At 41.3% G+C, this 22,849-nt stretch overlaps 1 protein-coding gene across 2 annotated transcripts in view; it reads right to left on the bottom strand.

Moving 5' to 3' along the window:
- The window catches only part of PRKCA (protein kinase C alpha), an 866,216-nt gene that overhangs the window by 297,894 nt on the left and 545,473 nt on the right, over nt 1-22,849 (bottom strand). The window lies entirely within an intron of this gene.

Below are 22,849 nucleotides of genomic sequence, written 5' to 3'. Positions count from 1 at the left end.
TCATCTCTACAGTGCGGTTGCCTAACAGCGGACAAGAGCTGGATTTGAACTATTAGCTTGAAGGTGGTATCAATGATTTTTGGCAAAGTTTAGCTACAGTACTAAAAAGTCATTGAACAGGATGCTGAATTTTGATGCTTCGCTTAGCCATGTGCCATTTTCACTGACTCCTCAAGAAGCATGGTGGGCCCCATTTTCAAAAAAGGTTTTGCTAGGGATCTAAAACGGGAGACACCTAATGAAAACAGAGTTAAATGTTAATTATTGCTGAACTGGACCCACCATTTACTTGCTGTTTCATCTTCAACAGGCTGACTTTTCCTAGAAACTATTTTCAGACAAAATCCAGCTATTTGTTGGAATATTTTATCAGCATATATGCCAATAAATCTATATAACGTTTCGTTGCTTTCAAATAAAATCTAGTTATTGCTTAAATCACTTCTAGCTCCAGCACAACAAACGTGAACTTCAGGTCACCATGTTTAACTTGGGAATTGTAATCTTGGCTGAATGACATGTGGACGTTAATGAAATCCCTGAGAAAACTAGAAAACTTCCTCCAATTTTTATTTTGTAGAAAAACTGTTTTTACGGCATGACGATTATTGATAGCTGAACTGAGTTTAATTTGGCAACTTACTGAAAGAAGGAGTAAAAATATATTTTGCTCTCTTGCTAAGGTTTCTCCTTGCCACCCATCTGGCCCTGGAGATTTCGCTCCACGACCCACACAACCCATTGCCTGGCTACTTAAGAACATAAGAAATTGCCATGCTGGGTTAGACCAATGGTCCATCAAGCCCAGCATCCTGTTTCCAACAAAGGCCAAATCGGCCACAAGAACCTGGCAAGTACCCAAACACCAAGAAGATCCCATGCTACTGATGCAATTAATAGCAGTGGCTATTCCATCAGTCAGCTTGATTAATAGCAATTAATGGACTTCTCCTCCAAGAACTCATCCAAACCTTTTTTGAACCCAGCTATACTAACTGCACTAACCACATCCTCTGGCAACAAATTCCAGAGCTTAATTGTGCGTTGAGAGAAAAATAATTTTCTCCGATTAGTCTTAAATGTGCTACTTGCTAACTTTATGGAGTGCCCCCTAGTCCGTCTATTATCCGAAAGTGTAAATAACCAATTTACATCTACTCATTCAAGGCCTCTCATGATTTTAAAGACCTCTATCATATCCCCCCTCAGCCGTCTCTTCTCCAAGCTGAACAGCCCTAACCTCTTTAGTCTTTCCTCATAGAGGAGCTGTTCCATCCCCTATATCATTTTAGTTGCCTTTCTCTGTACTTTCTCCATCGCAACTATACCTTTTTTGAGATGCAGCGACCAGAATTGTACACAGTATTCAAGGTGCGGTCTCACCATGGAGCGATATAGAGGCATTATGACATTTTCCATTTTATTAACCATTCCCTTTTTAATAATTTATTTATTTATTTAATGTATTTATTTAAACAAATTAATATACCGTTTTCCAGTAAAATTTACCGATCAAAGCGATTTACAGTAATACAAACCTTAAATTATTAAAGGTTAAAAAATAATTTGTACTAAATAAAACTTAAAATAACTAAGTATGAATAAAAATACATCATGGTTGCATTATCAATAAAAATAAAAATGATTAACATTCTGTTTCCTTTTTTGACTGCTGCAGCACACTGAGCCGACGATTTCAAAGTACAGGGTGGCCCATGGAAAAGTAGCCTGCCTGCGTGGCAGTGGTATTAGAGGCGGGCTAATTTTCCATGGGCCACCCTGTATTATCCACTATGATGTGACCTTCTGTTTCCAACCAGAAAAATAAATTAGAAAAGGGATTCAAAAATGGTCTCTGTCTTCACCATGGAGAACAAAGTGTCAAGGGAGGTACCTCTGGGCTCAGTGTTAGGACTGCATCTTTTAAGTATCTTTAATTGCATCATTGCCGAAGAACTTCAGGAAAGATGTGCTTGTTTGCAGATAATACCAAAATCTATAATTTATTTATTTATTTAGTGGGTTGTTTTTTTTATACCGGCATTCACGATAGGCATCGCATCATGCCGGTTTACATTTAACAGGGGGTGAAAAAATAATACAATATAAGAACGTTAACAGGTGTGGAGCTTAAAATCTTGCAGTTACAATAAAACAGGAAAGTACACAACTGGGAGCAAGAATAAGAAAGGAGATTAACAGAAAGAGCAATTATTTACAATGTTATAAAATTTACAATGTAGTAGAACATTGATTATAGTATAATGGTACAATCAGAGGGTAGATTGGCAGTAAGTAAGGTTCAGCTGTGGTCTGGGAAGGCTTTCTTAAATAACCATGTTTTGAGCCTTTTCCTGAAAGTTAGTAGGCAGGGTTCTTGTCACAGGTCCGATGGGACGGAGTTCCATAAAGGTGGTCCGGCTGTGGAGAAGGCTCGGTCTCTAAGGGATTTATGTTGATAAGTTTTGGAGTGTGGTACATGAAGTGATTCTTTATATGACTGATGGGTCTGGAGGAGGTGTGTTTTCTGAAAGGGATTTGTAGGTTCAGCGGAGCGAGGCGATGGATGGCTTTGTAAATGGTAGTAATGGATTTGTAAATGATTCTGTAGTGAATTGGCAACCAATGTAAGTCTTTGAGGATAGGAGAAATGTGGTCTCTTCTCCTTGAGTTGGTCAGAATTCTAGCTGCTGTGTTCTGCACCATCTGCAAAGGTTTGGTGTGAGATGCGGGGAGACCTAATAAGATAGCGTTACAATAATCTAATTTAGAGAAGATTATTGCTTGCAGAACTGTTGGAAGGGGTGAAAATAATAAAAAGGGGTGAAAATAATAAAAAGGGTCTTGGAAAATAGAAGAATGGTCAAAGGTTTGGAAAATGAGCCCCAATGCTATAAATTATTAAACTGTGCATGTATAACACAAAAATCCATTAACTACATAGCAATTAGAAGGAAAAAACTTGCAAATGGCAAAAAAATAGATTTTATTTAAAAACATTTGATATTCTGCCTATTAGTCACATTGCAGATTACAATCAAAATAAAGATATGCACAAGTAGGTGATGCAAAATATACAGAATAACAAAGATAAGAGTAGAGAGGCTCATTAGGTACACTGGATAGCAACAAAAAAGTAAAAATAAAATGAATCAATGAGTATAGAAAACAAAATGCACAGAATTAAATTAGTACCTGGTTCAGAGATAGTAAGAACCAAATGAGGAGGATAGCTCAGATGCGTAAAACTTTGGGCTCGTGATCAGAAGAGTTCAGATAATCGTACAGTAATCTAGGAGTGATCATCTCAGATGACTACAAGATAGTAAACGTAATAAAGTAACAGAGATAGTTAACAGTATGCTTAGTTGCACAAGCAGAAGTATAGTCAGCAGGAACAATTTGGTAATACTGTCCTCGTACAAGTCACTAGTGAGACAACTGCCTCGAGAACTGGTGCAGTTCTGGAGGCCATACCTTTGTAAGGACAGAGAGGACAAACGGTTCAGAAAAGGGTTTCTAAATTGATACTTGGCCTGCAACAGAAGGCCTATTAAGAGAGGCTTAAGGAAAGGAGGGATGAGGAATATGAAAGAAACAGTCAAATATTTGACAAACTTCAGTAAATAAGCTAGTGAAATTTTCCACATAGAAAAGGACATTCAAAGACAAAGCATCATGATACGAAGCTTCAGTATGGAAGCTTCAGAGCAAATACAAGAAAATACGTCTTTACTGAGAACATGACAGATGTCTGGAATAGCCTAACACAGGTACAATGGGCAGAATATGATGATATGGCTGCATTCTTCCAAGAAGGTTGGGGTAACTTGCACAAAACGGCCATGTTTACAACCCTAATATCAACAAGTACTAAGTGACTGGATGATTCAGACAACAGCCTCACTAGTTTTGGTGGTTCCGGCAGTGAAATCGTACACGTATTATGCAAATGTTAAGAGATTAAAACATATTACCTGTTACTATAGACCTCCAATTTGTGGTCCCTCCCGACGCAGTTTCCAAGAAACATAGTCCATATGCTTAAACCTGATCATCTGATGATACATCAGAGATATCCTTATAATACTTATGACCAATAAAATTGAAAGATTTGGACAACTAAAAGATTTATTTGCCCTTCTTTGCTGTTTTTGAATGGTTTTGTGATTATTACAAAGCTTGATGGTGGTAGGGTATGGAAGGGGGCTTGGATGTTGGATTATGTATTGGACTTGTAAGAATCAAAAAAGAAGACAAGAAGGTCTGAAACAGCCTACTGGAGGAAATGATGGAGGCCAGCATTGTAACAGAATTTAAATATGCTTGGGACAGCTACAGTGGAGTGGAGGAGTGGCCCCAGTGGTTTACTACAGAGAGCTAAGAACCAGGGAAGCCAAAGTTCAAATTCTGCTGACACTCCTTGTGCCCTTGAGATAGTAACTTCACCTTCCATTTCCTTAGATTGTAAGCCCTTTGGGGACTGGAAAACATACTGTACCTGAATGTAATTTGCCTTCAGTGAAAAGACAAGCTAAACCCAAATAAATAAAGAGGAGGCAGTGATAAGAACAAGATTAAGAGATCAATTAAAAGGCATGGTTGGGGAAGAAGAGGGAGGAAATTGGTGTTAAGTCTATGAATATATATATATATATATAATTATTATTATTTTTTATTATTTATTTGATTTATATTCCACTTTACCCAAAATAGTATTAGAGAAGATGTTGAAAACTGGGCAGACTGGATGGGCCAACTGTTTCTTACCTGCTATCATTTACTATGTTATCCTTGGGCAATCAGACATTTAGGAATTTTCCCCTCTGTCATGTTTAAGAATTGACATGAAGAGTAAGATGCAACCTTTTTTCAAACAGTAAATGTAGGATGGAACTGGTTATAAGTTAGTAGGCATATGCTGAATAACAGCATATGCCAAGTACAATTTCTGGGTGAGATGAACCTGAGACAAGTACAGTTCTGTTATCTTAATCTTGGGCAAAGTAATAGTAATATAGAATAAGAGGTATACAAACTTCCTCCCTTCACTTCTTATCCATCCATTGATATCATGGACTCATAATAACCAATCTCCAAAGGAGGAGTACTCATCTGAAGGGCCACCAGGTTCAACTTTTGCCCTATGACTGAATCCTTAGTCACGAAGGGTAATATTGATTAAAATATCCCCACTTGGAACTTTACCTGTTATTCAATACTGAATACATTTATATTGTATGGATAATCTTGGGCTCTTGAAAAAGAAATAGAGCTACTTAACTGCAACAGTTATTCTCGAAGGACAGCAGAATGTCAGTACTCACACATGGTGACAATCATCCAATGAAGCCTGGTACAGAAAACTTATGTCAAATTTTCTAGAACTTTGACTGTGCCTCACTGGGTATGGTCACATCATTATACCACACGTGGGGTCCCTTCAGGCTTGTATTTAGGAATTAAAACAAGAAACAGTGAAACCAACTTCACTGGGAAGTGGATGGGTTTTGTGAGGACTGATATCCTGCTAGCCTCGGAAAGCACCTGTTACAGGTAAGCAACTCTGCTTTCTCAGCATACAAAAACAGCATAGCAGTACTAACAACTTGGGGAATCCCTAGCTACAAGCTGCCCCAATGAAAAAAGGCAGAACAATAACAGATGCCAAGGGGCACAATAATAGTTTTGTCGGAAATAAACTTTTTTCCCTATTTTGCCTTTAACACCTATGAGGAGGCAGAGCCTGGAATAAAAATATGCTGTAAGAAAAAAAGAGTCTGGCTCTTCTCCTCAATTCCAGAGGACAGACTGGCAAAACAATAATGCGATGTGAATGAGTGGAAAGAACTCCATGTCACAGCCTTGCAGATTTCCTTCATGGGGATGATTGCAGATGAGCCACCAACGTTGCCATGGCTTGGACAAAGTAAGCCTTGACATAGTACACGAGATTCAGCCTGCCTGGGCATAACAGGAGGAGAGGAAATCTGCTAGCCAATTAGATAAAGTCTGTTTGTCAATGGTAATCCACAGTTTGTGTGAAAAAGAAAAATGTTGGGTAGACTTTTTTTTGGGCTTCAGTCCACTCCAGATAAACGTACAAGGCTCTCTTGTAGTCAAAACTGTGCAGTGCTTGTGGACATGCTGCCTGGGAAAAAAACATTGGAAGAATAGCTTGACTGGTTAAGATGGAATTCTGACACCACCTTAGGAAGAAACTTAGAGTGGGCAAGTAAAACCACCCTATCATGAAACAATTTTGTATAAGGTAGACAAGCTACTAGAGCCTGGAGCTCACTGACCCTGAGCACCAAAGTGACTGCCACCAAAAAACACAACCTTCCCAGGTCAGGCATTACAGGCCACAGGAGTGCAGTGGCTCAAAGCGAGCTTTCTTCAGCTGGAATAGAACAACCTTGAGGTCCCAAGAAAAAGCAGGAGGTCTGAAGGGAGGCTTAAAATGAAGCAGGCCCCACATAAACAGGACAACTAAAGGCTGCACAGAGATGGAGTTACCTTCCACATGGTGATGGTAGGTGCCAATTGCACCAAGGTAAACTCTTATGAAGTCAGTCTTGAGACCACACTCAGACAAATGTAGAAGGTAATCAGCAGCTTTTCTGTGGAGAAGGATAGAGCATCAAGGGTCTTTTGTTCATACTACAAAGCAAATCTCCTCCACTTAAATTCATAAGATCTTCTAGTAGAATCCTTCCTTGAAGCTAAAAGAACTCAAGGCACATCAGACAATTGAAGGGGTTGCAAAATCAACCTCTACATATCCAAGTGATAAGCAATAGATGCTTGCACTACTACTGCGGAGCACAGAATTCCCCCAGAATTCCCCTCTTGTGCAGTTGCATAGAATCTGTGCAGAATTTGGCAGGCCTTGGCGTGCCATGAGCAGGCTGGCTTCTGCTCGAGGCACGACAGGGCCTGCTCCTTCTTTGCCACAAGTGGGCCAGCCGTCACTCGTGGCATGCCGGGGCCTGCTCCTTCTTCGCCGTGAGCAGGACGGCCTCCACCCATGGCGAAAATTGAAAAGGCCCTGGCATGCTGCGAGTGAAGGCTGGCCTGCTCACTGCGAAGAAGAGCAGGCCCCAGCATGCTGCAAGTGGAGGCCAGCCCGCTCATGGCGAAGAAGAAACAGGCCCTGGTGTGCTGCGAGTGAAAGCTGTCCTGCTCGTGGCGAAGATGGAGCAGGCCTTGGTGAGTGTGTGTGCAAGACTGTGAGCCTGGGGGTTGAGAGAGAGTATGTGTGAATGAAATCACTGTGAACCTGGAAGATGTAGTAGACCAGATTGACAAACTAAAGAGTAGCAAATCACCTGGACCGGATGGTATGCATCCTAGAATACTGAAATAACTAAAAAATGAAATTTCTAATCTATTAGTTAAAATTTGTAACCTATCATTAAAATCATCCATTGTACGTTAAGACTGGAGGGTGGCCAATGTAACCCCAATATTTAAAAAAGGCTCCGGGGCGATCTGGGTAACAACAGACCAGTGAGCCTGACTTCAATGCCAGGAAAAATAGTGGAAACTATTCTCAAGAGCAAAATCGTAGAAGCATATAGAAAGACATGGTTTAATGGAACACAGTCAACATGGATTTACCCAAGGGAAGTCTTGCCTAACAAATCTGCTTCATTTTTTTTGAAGGGGTTAATAAACATGTGGATAAGGGTGAACCAGTAGATGTAGTTATTTGGATTTTCAGAAGGCATTTGACAAAGTCCCTCATGAGAGGCTTCTAAGAAAACTAAAAAGTCATGGGAAAGGAGGTGATGTCCTTTCGTGGAATACAAACTGGTTAAAAGCAGGAACAGAGAGTTGGATTAAATGGTCAATTTTATCAGTGGAAAAGGGTAAACAGTGGAGTGCCTCAGGGATCTGTACTCGGACTGGTGCTTTCAATATATATAATCTATATATATATAAATGATCTGGAAAGGAATACGAGTGAAGTTATCAAATTTGCGGATGATACAAAATTATTCAGAGTAGTTAAATCACAAGCGGATTGTGATTCATTACAGGAGGACCTTGCAAGACTAGAAGATTGGGCATCCAAATGGCAGATGAAATTTAATGTGGACAAATGCAAAGTGTTGCATATAGGGAAAAATAACCCTTGCTGTAGTTACACGATGTTAGGTTCCATATTAGGAACTACCACCCAGGAAAAAGATCTAGGCATCATGGTGGATAATACTTTGAAATCGTCGGTTCAGTGTGCTGCAGCAGTCAAAAAAGCATATAGAATGTTAGGAATTATTAGGAAGGGAATGGTTAATAAAACAGAAAATGTCATAATGCCTCTGTATCACACCTTGGTGAGACTGCACCTTCAATACTGTGTACAATTCTGGTCGCCACATCTCAAAAAAGATATAGTTGCGATGGAGAAGGTACAGAGAAAGGCAACTAAAATGATAAAGGGGATGAAACAGCTCCCCTATAAGGAAAGACTAAAGAGGTTAGGGCTGTTCAGCTTGGAGAAGAAATGGCTGAGGGGGCATATATAGAGATCTTTAAGATCATGAGAGGTCTTGAACGAGTAGATGTGAATCGATTATTTACACTTTTGGATAATAGACGGACTAGGGGCACTCCATGAAGTTAATAAGTAGTACATTTAAGAATAATTGGAGAAAATTCTTTTTCACTCAACGCACAATGAAGCTCTGGAATTTGTTGCCAGAGGACGTGGTTAGTGCAGTTAATGTAGCTGGGTTCAAAAAAGGATTGGATAAGTTCTTGCAGGAGAAGTCCATTAACTGCTATTAATCAAGTTTACTTAGCCAATAGCTACTGCTATTAATTGCATCGGTAGAATGGGATCTTCTTGGTGTTTGGGTGCTTTCCAGGTTCTTGTGACCTGGTTTGGCCTATGTTGGAAACAGGATGCTGGGCTTGATAGACCCTTGGTCTGACCCAGCATGGCAATTTCTTATGTTCTTACATAAGTATCTCTGTGAGGGTGTATGTGTGAGAAGGAGGGAGACTGTATGAGGGTGTATGTATGTGGGCAAGAGAGAGCCTGTATGAGGGTGTGTGTGTGTGTGTGTGTGTGAGTGAGTGAGAGAGAGAGAGAAGGAACCTGTATGAGGGAATGTGTATGGGAGAGAGTGAGCCTGTGTGTATGTGTGTGAGAGAGACACACACACACACACATAGGGAGCTTGTGTGAGGGGCAGTACTGAGAGAGAGGTCAAACTCTGGGAGTGGAGACAGAGTGGAAGGGATTAAGCCTAGAGGGGGAGGGGAGACATAGTGGCAGCTGGAGGAGTTGGGGCCTGAAAGGGCAAAGTGAAAGGAGACAAGCCAGGGGCATAGGGAGAGAGGGTGGAAGAGACACACTTATAGTGAACTTCTAGGGAAATTCTGCTCAAAATATTTAAAACTCTGCATCTTTAAGTAATATCTTTTTTCTGTATTTCATTTTAAATTAATTACTTAAAGACTGTCATGTATATTGTTAGTTTGACCCAATATGAAGTATGCAGAATTTTCAATTTTTTTGTGCAGAATTCCTCCAGGAGTAACTGATCCACCACTGAGGCATATCTGATTCACTAACCCCATGGTTGTGGGACCACTCATGGAGTTCTAAGAACTGACTCAGTCTGTCTGTCTGTCAGGACATTCTTCACACCCACCAGCAATGTGGCATTGAGCATCATCTCCTGTCAGATGGTCTTGCCCCGTATCTGGACATCCTCCTGAAACAGAAGATATGATCCAAAACCTCCCTGCTTATTAATGCAGTACCATAACAACTTGGTGGTGCATCTGGACAAGGATAACTTTGTTGGATAGCCAATCTTTGAAAGTCTTTGCAGTGTACCAGATTGTTTGAAATTCCAGGAAATTTATCTGCTGACTGTTTCCTGAGCTGACCATAGTCCCTGGATGCAGAGCCCCTCTACATGAGCTCTTCAGGCCAGTCTGGACCATCCATCATGATAATTTGTGCCAGAGAAATTTGGAAATGGATTCCCTTGATCAGATTGCAATTGTTCCACCACCAGGACAAGGAGTTCCTGAGAAGTCTTGTGATCTGGATACTGTCTCATAGAAACAAAGAAAAATAGAAGTGACAGCAGAAGAAGACCAACGGCCCATCCAGTCTGCCCAGCAAGCTACGCAGTTTATCCATTTTTTCCCCCTCCCACCCTCAGAGGTCTTGAGTGACTTACAGCCACTGAGACCTCAAGGTCCATTGGGCTCTTCTAATGTGGAGATGTGCCATGAGAGTGATAGGTATAGTTGACGCCATGAAGTCCTCAGTCTCAACATATCCCATACCATCGGCTGACTCTTTTGTATCTATTCTACCATGGATATTAAGGTGAGAGCCCTTTGTTGCAGAAGATCTGACTTTGCCAGAGTCATGTCTAGCAGAGCTCCAATAAACTCCACTTGAGGTGATAGGCTCAAATGAGACTTGGGACAGTTGACACTGAACTCTAACTTTAAAATCTGCATGGTCATATGTATCAATTCCTCTGCTCCTGCCTGAGATGCGCTCTTTACTAGCCAATCATCCAAAGAGAGATACACATGCACCCCCTGTTTGCTTAAGTGTATCTCCACCATGGTTAGGAATTTCATGAAAACACATGGGGCAAATGCTAGCACAAAAGGTAGAATGAGATACTAGAGGTATCTGAGATATTTCCTGTGATCAGGGAAAATCTCTACGAGACTGTAAGCATCTTTGAGATCAAGAGAGCATAGCCAGTCCCCTTATGAAAGAAAGGAGATTAAGATGCCCAATTTATCTCTTTTGATAAATTTGTTCAAGACCCTTAGGTTCACGATGGGATAGAGAATCCCTGTTTTCTTTGGAATCAGGAAATACTCGAAAGTAGAATCACTGCCCCTCTTTTTGCCTTAGTGGAACAGGTTCAACTGCACTGCTCATTAAGAGGGAGAGAGTGCCTTTTGAAGAAATACCTGATGTGGCAAGTGAACTAAACTGGGGTCTGGGGGCCAATTTGGTGGGAAACAGAATAAGTTTAATATGTACCTTCTTCTGATTATGCTGAGAACCCACACGTCTGAAGTTATACTGAGCCAGTGGCTTACTTAAAACCCACTGACTGGAAAGTCCACTGGCACAAGTACTGGGATACTGGTTTTGCTCTCTGCGATCCGGACAAAACCCCATCTCAGGTGTTGACTGGATTGTCATCTGGGGCTTAGGCTCCCTTTGCTGCCTCGAATGGGCACAAGGGGTCTGTTGTGAAAGGGGCCAAAGGGTAAAGGATAGCACCTTCTAGCGTGGCAAAAGTGCTTCCTCTGCCCAGGCCTCAGATACCTCCTGGAGAAGGTGGCTAGGTCTTGAGTGCCAGCAGAGAACTGCTGGAACATTGTTTATTTATTTATTTATTTATTTGTAGATTCTTATATACCGCGGTACATATAGATATACATCACCTCGGTTTACAGTGAAACAATAACTTAGCAACAGGCTTTACATATAACAGGTTAAACAGCAGAACATTTAACAGCTACAGGGTTTCCAAAAATAACGAGTTTCAAGGTTAAAATGCTAACTTCATTAATTATGATAACCAAAATATATTCATTTTCAAAAAATTACGCAGGAGTAATTAATTGTCAAAAGCAAAATCCAATGTCCCTTTAAAGTCAATAAACATAAATTGAATAATGGATGGGGGTAGTCGCACAGCAGGATTGTCAGTATGAGATAAACATAAGAAGAGCATAAGAACATGGTGCAGGTAATTAAGAATATGAAATATCTGAATTTCAGGTTAGTTATTGATCATTGTGAGAAGGCCTGTTCAAACAACCATGTTTTGAGGTTTTATTTGAAAGTTTTGTGGCAGGAATCAAGACGCAGGTCCAAAGGCATACTGTTCCAGATGTTGATGCCAGCTATGGAAAATGATCGGTCTCTAGTGGATACGTGTTTGATGTGTTTTAGGGGATGAGCGACTAATTTAGCTTGGTGAATGTTTCTAATTGGTCTGTTGGATGTGCGAAATATAAAGAGATCAGAAAACCATTGCATCTCTTGGTTGTGAATTGATTTGTGGATGAGTGAGAGTACTTTAAAAGTTATCCTGTAGGATACCGGAAGCCAATGTAGGAACATGAGCGCTGGTGTGATGTGTTCATGTCGTCGAGTATTAGTAAGTAAACTAGCAGCAGCGTTCTGCAGCATCTGTAATGGTTGAATTGTGTTTTTTGGGAGACCCAGAAGTAGTGCGTTACAGTAGTCAATTTTTGGTAGAATTGTGGCTTGTAACACTGTCCGGAAATCCTGAGAATGTAATAGCGGTTTAATTCTTTTCAGCGTGTGTAACTTAAAGAATCCACTTTTAATTGTGGTAGATATGAAATTCTTCAAGGAAAAGTGATTGTCAATCATGACCCCAAGGCTGCGGACATGCTTCAAATTGGAATGGTCTGTTGTTGAGATAGGTGAAGGTGAAATGTTAGAGGTGGTGTTCTTGTGTGGCGTTATGATGAGGAGTTCAGTCTTGTTGGTGTTGATTGCAAGAAAGTTTTCCATTAGTAGATTTTTTTTGTGTGCAGTGATCTCTGGTCTGCGCTATTGCAACCTTCACTTTATCTCTGAAGAGATTCTCTCCTGTACATGGTACATCAGCAAGTCTTTTCTGCACTTCTAGACAGAGTCTAAGGCCTTCAGCCAAGTGAATATGTGGGCTCCAATCTCTATGGCAGACACTCTCAATGCTGACTCTAAAACATCAAAGGTTGAAAAGACCATGTATTTTCCATACTCTAACCTTTTGTCCACTAGTAACTCGAGGGCGTCTTTCTGCTTTTAAGGAAGCTGCTCAGTCAGCCCTGCACTTGCTTCAGCATGTCCCTTGTATACTGGCCCTTAAACAGCTGGTAGGAAGCTATGTGGGCCGTGAGCAGAGCACCCTGATAAACCTTCCTCCCAAAGATATCAGTTCTAGACTCCTTCCCCGGAGACACAGAGGAATGAGTTCTGAACATCTTGGCCTTTTTGAGAGTGAATTCAACTACCACAGACTGGTGTGGCAACTGTCTTCTTAAATCTGGAAGCCTTTTGGACCAGATAGTCTATGTCTGCCTTCTTATTGACAGGAGCCACAGAGAGAGTGTTCTCCCACATTCTCATCTGTACCTCCTGAAGGACTTTGTGGCCTGGGTCTGCCACAATTTCCTTAGGAGGCCCCACAAATTGAAGGATGTCTAGCATCTTACTCCTGGAACCATCCTCTATCTCAGCCATTTTCCTAACAAAACCTGCAAAGCAGAGATCCTCAGGAAGGTACTTCCTTTTCTCTGTTGGAGAAGAGGGGTCAGAGGAGAGCCCTGTTACTGCCTCCTCTTCAGAGGCATCTACAGTGTCATAGCTGTACCCCCAAGAATATTCAAAGTCCAACTTACCCTGGTGTGCAGGTGGTGAGGAATCCCTTTGATGCTTAGTCCTCAGTCAAGTTCTCAAGGACTGGTGCACTTCACTGTTTTGGCATGGATCCAAAGAAGCTTTGATGACCCAGGGAAGCTTCCTTCTCAGAGGAGCTTGAGATCAGCAGTGGGGCAGCAGTCATTAACCCTGATGCCCCTCCATACATCAGCATCAGATCTAGCACTGCTGCCTTGCCTCTGAGCACCCAAAAGGAATTGAGCAAATGCTTGAGGATAGACAGTGCCTGCCTTGGGGCCCCTGATGCCCTGGCATGGAGGACGTGCAGCGCCTTCTCTAAGGCCTGTGGATTTGTTTTATCCAACTCCTCATCGAAGATGACCTATAACACCACCAACTGTGAAACAGTAGGGGTGATTAAATTTTTCTCGGAACTGAGAGGTTGATCAGTGGCAGACACCTGGACTGGTGGAAGCTGCCCTGAGTCCCTATCCTGCTTAGAGGATGAGCTCTGCTTGCCATAGGATCACTTGGGGGGGGGGGGGGGGGGGCGGTTCTCGGCATGTGCAGATGATGAACCATCCCTGCTCCTGGCATTGGGCACTGATGGAAACTGAAGCCAATGCTTCTTCAGCTTCCCTCAAAGCCTGTGTCGAAGAGGCAGAACCCGATGCTTTTTCAATCAGGAAGAGTCAGACGAAGGCCTGTCTGCAGGGTCCCTATCAGTTGATGGTACTGAGGGGAACAGATGGCCCCTCTCTAGGCCGATGACGTTCTTTTCACTGATGCAGCTCTGGGGTCCTTCGATGTTGATGCCTCTGGTTTGGATGGATTGGTCTTCCTGTGCCCAAAATGTTTTGTCCATGAGTTTCAGTTGGGACTGGTGGCCTTTTGGGGATCGTGGTCGCACATTTGCGACACCAGTGGACATCATGTGATGCCCCAGGCACAGGATACATCTATCATGGGACTCCATGATAGATATAATCCTTATATACTAGAGGCATTGCTGGAACCCACTAGACATGTTTGGCCAAAACAAGAGAGACAAAATGAACTCTATGGTCTATGAACTCTAAGGTCGATGGGCACCAATGGCAACTGCTGCAGGGCGAGTGAGGGAAATGAATGAAAATTTAGACAACTGAAAAACCATATCTAGGGGAACCTGTGAAGAATAAAACTGTGGGACTCTGCGACAAACAATCCTGTGACTCTGGCTGAAAAGCCCATATGGCCATAACAGAAGTATGAGGGTTCCGCGGGGAAAAAAAAAGACTGAAGGGACCCTGCATGGACACAGTCTAAAGGCATTTGTGGGCATCCTCAGCAAAGCACAAAGTTCTAGAAACTTTGACATAAGTTTTCTGTACTGTCACCATGTGTGAAGATTGTCATCCTGCTCGTCTTCCGAGAAGTGAAAGTTTTACACATTCAGAATTAAATACATCTGTGTTTGATTATATGAAAGAAATGTGGAAGTTATTTAGTTTAGGCTTACACTCTAATTGGTCAGCAGAGCAGATCTTAAACTACATTTTAGTTTATGAACAGATGATGATTAAAAAGCAGCAGGTATCTCTGAGATTTTGCAAGCCATCAGGGGGCAGCCTTGTGTAAAGTCACAGACGTGCCACAAGCTGCACAAAAAGGAACTTACTATATACAATTCCTCCTGCAGCAAAATATATTGGTAAACATGGGAAAAAACTGGGATACTGAGAATGTAAGCCTTAGACTAGACTTCTAGAAATAAGTTTCCTTGCCATCTTTCTGGAAGTGGAGCTGTGGATTCTTTAGAGGGTAACAGCATAGAGGCTACACACAATTTCGGCATGTTTGGCAGTTGACAGCAGTGTCTTTATGCAAATCTGTTCATCATTCATTACTGCTGATGTATAAAGCAGAGTACATATTCTTGCTTTCCTTTGTTTCCTTTTAACATGAAAATTTCCATGTAATTTCAAAATGATTGCAAAGGTTGGATGAAGAAAATTGCTGCTGGTCAGACTATGTTACTAATCCAGGAAAATAATTTAAAAGTTTTTTTAAATTTAGCTTTAAAGTTAGGTCCTGTAATAAGTAAATTCTGATTTAATCTCAGATTTGCTACATTTTTTGTTTTTAGGGCATAAACAGATAATTAATATACAGTGTGCTGTTCAAAAGTAATTACATTTTCATACATATTAATGTATTGTCATGGGACTTTTCTTTTTTAAGAATAAAGTAAACACCAGCCTCATTAATTTTACTGTTAAATTTTAATGGCTGAGGAATGTCCAGAAGTTATAGATTTTTTTTTTCAGACTAACAAATGAAAAGGTAATACAATAACCCCAGTGTACTGACGTCTTACCACAGTATAGGAGAGCAATGAAACACAGGCTGTAAATTAATCCCAGTTAGGGACTGAAATACTGGAATATGTCTAGGATTCTCTTTTTATATAGTTTGCCGTTTCAGAGTTTTTGCACCAGATTGTACTTCATGAATTATACAGGGAGACAATACTGACTGTGAGTGAATTCTTCCTAAAAATGAAGAGACACTTTGCTGATTTGGCATTTGGAACTTGGCAGCTCCCCACAGAGCTCAGAATCACCATTTTATCCAAGTAAATATTGATACAATATTCCTGAAGGACACGATAGGGGACTTCATGGGAATAAGACGAATCAAGTCTGCATTTGTATTTATTTTTTCCAGTCATAACTGCTGCACTCGATCCAGCAAACCCACCGCAATGCATTCTACAACAGTGCTATAATGACCAGGCTTATGAGAGGCATGGAGCGGTTCGTTATGGTCATGCCAATTCTCATAGGCATTCCCCGGGTCCGTCACCACAAGTGCCACCAATTCAAGCCACAGAAAATCCATGGCCAGTCGCATACGTCCAATTTTTAAAGGACAGACCGTACATGTATATATATTCACACACACAGAACTTTTTTTTTTTTTATATAAGTAATATTGTTCTGCCTGAGGTACGGCCACCATGATCTTGCTGCAGCCAGATAGCCCCATGCCTCCTTTGGCTGATACACTGCTTTGCTTATTGTATAGCAGGAGGGATTACTGGTGTGTGGTAACTGCTACAAATATAGCTTTCTTCCTTTCAAAAGGTAAAAACTATTCAGGGTCAGATACATCAATTCTGATGTATGAGGCAATGAAAAGTGTCATGAAAAGTGGATTTGTGAGGCAGTTACATTATTAGTGAATATGGTAGTAAATAAGGAAAATTACCACCACCAGCTAAAGCAAATATAGGGACAAATATCATTGGCCTTGGTAAACCACTAATTCACTGATTATATATCACATCTAACAACCAGCAGTAGCAGTAAAACATAGCACACTATTAAATGTTCCAGTATCAGCACTGCAATAATTTATCATATAAGTGCCTGCACTGTAAAGTCTTTTTTTCACTGTATTTCATTATAACAAATATTACTTCAATATAAAACAAACAAGTCTATTGTGCTCTCTCTCTCTATATTTTATATGCATTATCTACAGTATATAACATAAGCATCAGGAATGTAAAAAATGTCCAACGACTATTATAGTAATAAAGCATTTTTGTTAGCATCTGTAAGCCTGTAATATAACTGATGCCATGTCTCATTAAAATTCCTGGTTTTCGTTTGCAGTCAGTTAAAATATTTCTCATTATACACACATACATGCAGAGCAAGGGCCTAAATGCCTAAAATAAGAATCAGCAGGATAATCTATGACAGGTTGGGAAGAATTTATTTGTGGCTCTCTCAATCAAGGCACACAATGAGACCCCAGAGAGATACAAAATAATTGTACAATGAGCTTGAGTGCTGTCAGCTACTACAACTGCATATTTTGAACGCACATCATTTCAAAATTCCTACCACTCTCACCATTCACATATCTTCCCCCCCCCCCCCCCCCCGGCCAACAAATACAGGTAGGAAGCACTAAAAAGATAACATTCCAATGAAGCTGGTTCCTTCGCTGACCTCTTAGTACCAGCATGAGTCACTACAGTTTTGATCAGTTATTGCCCTTCCCCTTGTGCCCAGAGTACATCAACTCTACAATGTGCCCCAAACTCCTAATCTTCAACTGGAGGGTAGCCAAGAAACTGAATTAAACAAGAGGGGGGGGGGGGGAGAGGGGGGTTTGGATAATCAATTGATATGGAGCACCCAGTTTAAAAAATTTAGACAAACTGGAGATATTTATAATTCATTTCATATCTTATATTCCCTTACTCCAGATCCTTTTGACCTGGTTTGAGTGAGGCTCAATTTAGGATTTGTACCTCTAACCAAAAATCACACTTCTGGGCCCTTCAAACATTTTGAAATAATATAGGTGAACATTCAGTTAAACTTCAACAAATCTCACTAAACTTGGATTTTTCTGGAGTGGAGGGAAGGGAAGCAGGCAACGATTTATCAAAATAAATGTCAGGTAAGTATTCGCAGATCTGAACCTAGATTTGAATCTGGTGAGGAGGTCATCTGAATTTCTTAGTTTCAGCATAGTTGATAATGTACCTTATAGAAATAGAAATATGTTCCCCCTGGCTGGTTTGGGCTTAGCAGTCAAATTTTTCTGTCGTTCTTTGGTTGATTTCTAAAACCCTGGTGAGCCACTTACTAAATGTGACTGGGTCCCTGGAGCTGAACCCTGGCAGAATCCAAAATGGGAGGTCTAAGAAGATCCAGGAGTATGTGACCTGGAATAGTATCAGACAAACCAATTTTTATAAACTTTCCATTGTACAAAAAAATCCCTTCCTACAAAAAGATACATTTTTCCTCTTGAATTATTATACAATTCACAACTGATTTATTTTATGGACTGTATAATGTTGTATGGTGTACTTATGCCTCAGTATTTGATCATGCTTCAACTGTTCCCAAGATAGTGAGAAACCTGCAAAATGTCACCATAAGAAATGAACCAGGTGATGAATTGAGAGTTGAAAGTGCTAAAAACTTTAGTTACTGTTATGTGAATGCTCTGTAATTTCCAACCAGTTCCTTTAGCGAGAATATTTATAGAAAAAGAAAATTAAACTTTCAAAGTTTTCAAAATGGATTATACAGCTGAAGTAGAATTTGCTTTTTGCTTGCTCTCCCCCTTCCACTACTACCCCATACCCACCGCCAACCTGTAGACACAGTATATCCAGGTGGACTCAGTACTACTCTTCAGCAGACAGGGCCTACTATGGTTGTGGCATTTGTGTTTCCTCCCCTCCCTGGGCTGACACTATCTCCAAAGCCAAGCTAGTCCTAATGAAAGGGGGATGCAAAGCTCAGATCTCCTACACTGCAGCTCTATGGCCAGAGTCACAGGGAGGACCTGATGAAATAGAATGGAATTTTATAGACTCGAGATGCAATATGTAAAGGTTTTTATCCTAAAAAGCAAGTCTGCTTACCATAAACTGGGTTCTACGTAGATAGCAGGATGGGCTCGTCCAATGGTGCCAAATGGACCCATCTATCTAACTCGGTAAAGCTGCCTTGTGAGCCCCTCAGTTGATTGTGAAGCTTATCTTTAGTTAGGTAATGGACTCTCCAGGGAAGCAAGCAGGTATATTAAGCATGGCCAATTCACCCTGCTGTCCAATTACAATAAGGAAATTTGTTTTCTCTGTCAACAAGCAAGGCTGAAGTAGCCATGACATGTGGAGTTCCAAGCTGATGATTGCATAAAGAAGCACTTACCCAGACCTCCTTCTTCCCTCCAGTAGAGAGTAGACTACTGAGTGAAGAGGCAGAACAAAACTGCTTGCCAAAGATACTGTGGCTTTTTGAAAAATTGTACAGAAAGTAATTGGACATGAAGGAGAAAACTGATGACTAAATTGCATTTTTGCAAATGTCTTTAATGGTCATTTCTCTTAGGTGAGCCACTGAGGTAGCAATTGCTCTTACTTGATGAATCTTGATAGTCAGAGGTCTGGAGGCCAGCCAGAACACAGTAATATGTGATACCCTCTGCTAGCCAGTTGGTCAATGTGAGCTTGGCAACAGCTATTTCCAATCTGTTAGGATCGTAGGAGATGAAAAGTTGAGTAGCCTGACGATGTAGTTGAGTTCTCTTCAGATAATAGGCCAAAGTCCTTTTACAGTCCAGAGAATGGAGGATCTTCTCCCCTTTATGTGCATGAAGTCTTGGAAAGAATGTTGGCAAAACAATGGCTTTATTCAAATGACATGCAGCCTCTACTTTTGGCAGAAACTTAGAATGAGTGCAGAGTGCCACAATGTTATGGAAAACTGTAGATATGGAGAGTAATGAACCAATGTTTGAGGTTCACTGATTTCTAACCAAAGTGATGACAACTAGAAATACCAGTTTCTAGGTAAGAAACTAAAGGAAGCTGATTCTACTGGCTCACAGGGAGGCTTCATCAGCTGAGCCATGACGATATTATGATCCCATGGCACCAGTGGCTTTGCAACTGGAGTTCTTGACTGTCACAAATTCTTCATGAACTCTGATATCAGAGGATGGACAGAGATCAGCTTTCCACCCACTTGAGGGTGGTAAGTGGTAATGGCCCTTTGACTGAAGTACTGAGGCCCGAAGAGGAGAGGGAGTATATATACTGAAGCAGATCTTTATAAAACAGAAAAACAAGTTCAAGGCGCCTGCCTGATACCAAGATGAAAACGCTTCCATTCAAAAAACTGTACACTTTTCTGGTAGATGACTTTCTAGCCAAAATCATAATTCCTAACAGATAGTGATAATGAGGAGACAATCAAGCACTCAACATCTATACCATCAAGTTGAGGGAAGGGAAAGCTCAGATGACAGAGACCATCCTCCTTTTGAGTTAGTAGAGTCAGATTGGATCAGTCGGATAGGTGGGCAGATTGATAGCCTGAGGAGGAGAACCACACTTGCCTGGAGCAATGAGGATAAGTTTACCCTGAGTATCTTCTGCATTTTTCTCATCACCAACAGAAGCAGAGAAAGACACACAGCAGATCTGCATCCCACTTGAGTAGAAAAGCATCCGGTGTGGATCTAAACTTGCTTTCAAGAATAGAGCAAAATTTGACAAATTTCCTGTTGTCTTCGTACATGAACAAGTCAATTGATGGGTTACCCCAGAGCTTGAATAGCCAGTCAGCCATACCTTGATACAGGGTCCACTCATAGATGCAAAAAACCCTGCTGAGGCAATTCAGCAGTGTATTGGAGATCCTGGGAAGGTAAGCTGCTTGGAGAAATGCTCAGACTGTAAGTCTACTTCCAGATTCTCAAACATTCTTGGCAGAGGGTCAAGAGCCCTATGCCCCCTTGTTTGTTCACACAGAACAATGCCACCTTGTTTTCAGTTTGGCTCAGAATTCTTTCTCTGAAGGAGATGCGATAATACTCAATGAATGTCAAAAGGCTTGTAGCTCCAAGAGATTAATCTAAAATGGATGTTCCACTGTCAATCAGATCCCCCGAGTTTAGAAGATTCTGTGTGTGTTTGCCCCATATCCTGGTGGGCACATCAATTTCTGGCATTATTTGATGAGATAGAATTCAAAGAGCAAAACTTATCTCCAGGACCTTTGGAACCAGCCACCAAAGGAAAGAGATTTTCATCTCCGTGGTAACTTTCACCTGGTGCGAAAAGGGCTGAAGACATTGATCCCACTGAGAATGGAGGCCTCACTGGTGAACTCTCATGTTCAGCCACATCATGGGACCACATACATCACTGCCATCATATGCCCATAGACAATCAGGATTACTTGGGCTGGGACTTGATCCCGCTGTAGTAAATTCTGGATCAATGTGTAGATACAAAATGCCCAATCTGATGGGAGGAATGCTTTCTCCTCCAATGAGTTTATCTACTTCCCGATGAACTTGATTCTCTAGGTAGGAACAAGATACAACTTGGCAAAGTTGATTACAAATTCTAGCAACCGAAGCAGCTGGATCATTTTCTGCAGGTAATCCAATACCCTTGCTTGAGAAGATCCTGTCACCAGCCAGTTGTCCAGGTAAGGAAAGACAAATTCCCTGGCAATAAAGATGTGCTGCTCCTACTGATTGGCATTTCATGAAGACCCTCAGAGACACCAAGAATCAGAAGAGAAGAACCTTGTACTGGTACTGAAAGAAATCCACCATAAACCTAAGGTATATCCAGTGAGACCGATGGATAGGTATTTGAGTATACACATCTTTCAGATCCAGGGTGCACATCCAGACTCTTGTTTGAATGAAGGACAGGATGGTGTGAAGGAGTTCATTTTGAACTTCTCCCATAACAGACTTTTGTTCAGTCTGCCAGAATGGGTCTTAAACCCCTTGACTTCTTGGGGGCTAATGAAATAACAGAAGAGCCCTATATCTTTGGGAGGGATAGCTTTTATCAACTGCTGGCTGAAAAGTGACTCCACCTGGAGAAGGAGCTGGGTAGACGCATATGGATTGAAGGTGAAATACTGATGCAGCACTTGGGGACGGGAGAAGCACAAATGGTACTCAGACTCCATAATTATGAGGACCCAACAGTCCTTGGTGATCTTCCACTACTCTTCAAGGAGCAGGTGAATCCTACTTGAGGGTTTCTAGCCTAAGTGTCGAGTCTCATCAAAAACTTGGTCCAGTCTTAGGTTGGGCCTGTTACAGATTCTTAGTTGACATTTCTCACATGAACATCCTCTTGCTAGAAGCTGCTGATGTGGTAGCAGAAGTGGGGCGTGATACCACTGAAATTGGTGGAAGAGGCATTTTTGGAAGGAGGAGTGTTTAAAAGTATAGTAAGAATGTCTAGAGGAAGAAAGCTGCTCAGCTCCCGCCAATAAGGACTGAATGACCATATGTTGCTCTTTAATTTGGGTGTTGGTTTCTCTGATATTATCCCCAAAGAGATTGTTACCTGAACACAGGACATCGGCCAACTTGTCATGAACATCCTCACAGAATCTGGTGGATCTCAACCATGCTCTCCAGCTTGCTTCAATAGCTGCTGCAGAAGATCTCACCGCAATGTCAAACAATTCATACTTTGAATGGATGAGATGGTGTTTGCGCTCTTCCGCATCCAGAGGGGTCCAATGATAGCTTTCCTGCTCCTTATTAAGAGAGACTACCAGAGGTTTAGTTTTTCGGAGACTGCTGGAAAAGAAATCTGGTCTTTTTAACCCAGTTCAACACAGACTCAACACCCACAGACTGTTGTGGTAATTTAACCACCCCAAACCTCAGAGATTGTTGAACTCTGCATTTAAGGTTCAGTTTCCTAGCTACTGGTGGGGCAGAAGGCCCGATTATCCCATATTCTCATTTGTAGTTCCCACAGGACTGAATGGATCTGGATCACTGTAGGTTTAGAATGTTCTTCCAGAACCAAATTATCTGAAAGACCTCAGCGCGAGGATCTTTGTCCCTACAGATGTTGATGCAGATCGCTTTACC

The sequence above is a fragment of the Rhinatrema bivittatum genome, chromosome 4 (genome assembly GCF_901001135.1).
Source record: "Rhinatrema bivittatum chromosome 4, aRhiBiv1.1, whole genome shotgun sequence".
Taxonomy (NCBI): Eukaryota; Metazoa; Chordata; class Amphibia; order Gymnophiona; family Rhinatrematidae; genus Rhinatrema; species Rhinatrema bivittatum.
This window is presented reverse-complemented; position numbering and strand designations above follow the sequence as displayed.